Source organism: Onychostoma macrolepis, chromosome 19 (genome assembly GCF_012432095.1).
Source record: "Onychostoma macrolepis isolate SWU-2019 chromosome 19, ASM1243209v1, whole genome shotgun sequence".
NCBI classification, from domain to species: Eukaryota; Metazoa; Chordata; class Actinopteri; order Cypriniformes; family Cyprinidae; genus Onychostoma; species Onychostoma macrolepis.
In genome coordinates, this window is record NC_081173.1 from 17,276,667 (window position 1) to 17,280,461 (window position 3,795).

Genomic DNA, 3,795 nt, shown 5'->3' on the forward strand with positions numbered 1-3,795 from the left:
GTGCTGGCGATATTTAAAAATGTATAGTAAACATGATAATACGACAACATACATCTAACGCCAGCCACATTATGGAGCGTTAAACTCTCCTGTGTGAATTGTTAAATTCATACTCGACACCAGAGGGCGCCCTCTCGCAGAAAGCCCACAACCGAGACTCATTGGAGTAATAAACAAATGACTTTCCAGGAAATCCCTTATATGGACAAAGGAATCCAGCTGTCGCTGTAGCTGAATAAAGTGCAGAAAGAAATGTTTTGTATGATAAAACCGTACACGATTACAGCAGCAAATGGTTTATCTGCATTCTCCAAGCCATCTCAGATATTTTCATATGGATAATGTATATTTATATTTCAATGCTGATAGACATTAGCCTTATAAAATGAGAATCAGTTCTCAGGAGGAAGTTATTTCAAACACTCGATAGAAGCTATAATGCAAGTTTGGAATAAAAAATATGTAGTTATTCTCATAAATTGTCCTAATTTGACACTGTACTAAACTAAACACGTTTAGCATTTTAGTTTTTTCAGTTTAGTGTAATTGTTCCTTAAGTATGCAATGGTGTGTGTTTTTGGTCAAAAAAGAAAATAAAGATTAATTTGACTGATACTTTTACGTTTTCAAGATTTGTGTAGATATCATGATATATTGTTATTGAGAATTTTTGAGGCCTCAATAATCCTGTAGTGAAAAATCTGATATCGTGTCAGCCCTAGGTTTGTTTTTTGAACCACAAAGACAATAGAAAGTTGTTTTTCTTGCTATTATTTCAAAATACACTGCCTTTTTACTTTATCAAATTGAATTCAAACTGTTAATTTGGGTGAAATACAACTTCTTTAATCTTGGAATCATAGGAATCGAGATGGCAATTAATCAGAAACAAAATTTATATTTTACTATTAATTTTAGTTCTATTTTTACTCATACCACACATGAGAACACTTACTCTGGTCGTGCCTAGCCACGACTCATTCTGCATGCATTTATTGTTAGTCAGATTGTTAACATTGCTGTTGGTGTGTTTACATACACTTGAAGGGGACAGAAATAACTTAAAATGGATCATGGCTATTCATTGTATTCATGATCAACCTGCTGAAAGCTCATTTCCTGTTAATGCTTAATTTCCCAAACTCTTCTGACCTCAACCAATCAAACTGACAAAAAACAGGTGTGAAATTCTCCCTATGCGTGTTTACCGTAAGATAAATGTCCTATGCCGATGATGAGAGATTTATTGAGCGAGACAGGTGTGTGTATATAAGTATATAAATATCAACGAATTTAGGAGGGTGGACAGTAGCTGCGTTGTTGACGCACTGCCAAATCTTCTGACCTTTGACCCGTAGAGATGAATCCATGATGACGCAAGAGACAGAGTCATTGGTGAAAGATGAGAGTGCTAGAGATGGCTCTGTTTGCATGTATGTCTGTATGTCTTTCAAGTTAAGTAAAGAGGAATGCTTTGATGTGCCTCGCCATTGATTGACCTCATACTGTAGCCAAACATACTGGGACATTATGAACAAGTGTATTCCCAGCAGGTGCACGTCAGGACATCTCATCCTCAAGAGCACAAGTCAAAGATTCTTGTGTGGTGAATATGGCCAAGTTATTTAAGCATCTATGTTTATGTAATGTAATAGCTCATCTAGAAATCAGATTTTCATATAAGGAACAGTTTGCTGTGCACAAGAAACTCAATGAACTTTATCACTCTTTAAAGGCACTGAATGGCCACACCTTAACTTCTACAATTTTAGTTGATTAATTTTACATGTCTATTTATTCAGATTTTCTCAGTTACTGATATTGCATTGTTTATGCACTGCACTGAAGAAAAAAAAATGGTGTTTTGTAACACTTCACTCAGAAATTTGAGGTTGAAACACTGAAATAGTATTTTCTTGTAAAATGTGCTCCAATAATCTTTACTTACAACTTTCTTTAAAAAAAAATCATTTTTACAGTGTGTCTGTAATAGAGACCAGCTGATGAAAATCTAAAAACATTAGCAGATGGATTAGAGGGGCAAAGAAAAATAGGTTTTACAGTGCATTAATTATTTTATCCTAATAAGATTTACAGAATTATTCAGACAGATGGATAAATATATTTATATGAATGATTCTTGGTTCTTAATCAGAGGCCTTTAGCACAGTAGCCATTGGCTTCCATGGTATTTTTTTCCATATTATGGAAGTCAGTGGCTACCGTCAATTCACTTTGGTTACAAACATCGTTCAGATCATCTTTTTTTGTGTGTTTGTGTTCATACAGATCTGGAACAACTTAAGGGTGGAGTAAATTATGACAATTTTCTTTTTTCTTTTTCTTTTTTGGTGAACTATCCCTTGAAGTAAATTCAATAATAATTGAAGGATTGAATACTGGAAGGCTATTAATAGTTAATACATAATTGGGCTCTTCTATAAGTCAAATATAAAAATATAGATGTTTCTGTAGAATCTTTCTACCTCATCAATCATGTCCACTGTCTCTCACACAGTCCTGTTAACTGCACAATGGCAGCTGCACTGCCCACCATCCCACACAAAATAAACACAGCCAAAACACAACAAACTGGCCACTGAGGGGAAAGGGAGAAATAATATGCTATATTGCATTAGGATTCCTTATATGCATAAAGACAAATCATCCTGTGTGTGTGTGTGTGTACTTGTTTTTCTATTCAGGTGGGGACTTAAACCTGAATACACACAGACTCATGGGGACTCGTGTCACGGTGGGGACCTAAATTGAGGTCCCCACGGGCAAACAAGCTAATAAATCACACAGAATTAAGATTTTGAAAATCTAAAAATGCAGAAAGTCTCCTGTAAGGGGTAGGTTTAGGTGTAGGGTTGGTGTAGGGCAATAGCACATACAGTAAGTACAGTATAAAAACCATTACACCTATGAATGTCCCCACAAGGATAGCGAAACAAGTGTGTGTGTGTGTGTGTGTGTGTGTGTGTGTGTGTGTGTGTGAATATTACAGGTTCGACACTCATAACACACTTCAAATACATAATGTTCTCCTTTTTTTGGCCAGAGTTGTACACTATAATTGTATTCATTTAATTAAGGAGACAACATCAGGCGAGTCTGTTTCACCATCTTTTTCTATAAGCTGTCTTTATAGAAGAGCATCTCTGATTCCCTGAAACGATAAAGCCATATGGCAGAAAGAGAGGCACCATGCAGCTGTGAAGTCTAGTTGTGGTATATGCACCCATATATGTGTGTGTGTGTGTGTGTGTGTGTGTGTGTCTCATTGTGAGTGTCGCATAATCTTTTCATCTAACAGGTGCTCATTGCAGTATTTGGTGGGTTCTCTTTGTGTGCTTTTGCATGAATTCACAATATGTTAGTATCTGTAGAAGAGAATATTAAACAGCCTATCCTTGATGCTGAAACATGGATGTATTTTCTACACTGAATAAATGAATAGCCTACCTTTAAAAATGTGACCATTTCATGCAAAATATATTTTAAAAATATATATTTTTAAAATTAATGTTTTTTATAAACTTCTTACAATGTGTGGAGACGCCTTATTAATCTATTATGATTTAATAGTTCTGATAATAATTGTAATAGCCTAACTGTTGCATTCTTTGGATGAAGACAATGTGTCTAACAATGTGAATCAGTTTTAATTTTGTCAATGTATCAAACGTGTTATTTTATATTGTTGTTTTTAATTAATGTTGGAGGTGGGTGTCTAGAACTCTTTTGTTTAAAGGCTCTCTTGGTGCTTGCGTGTTTTTGTGAGCGCGCAGC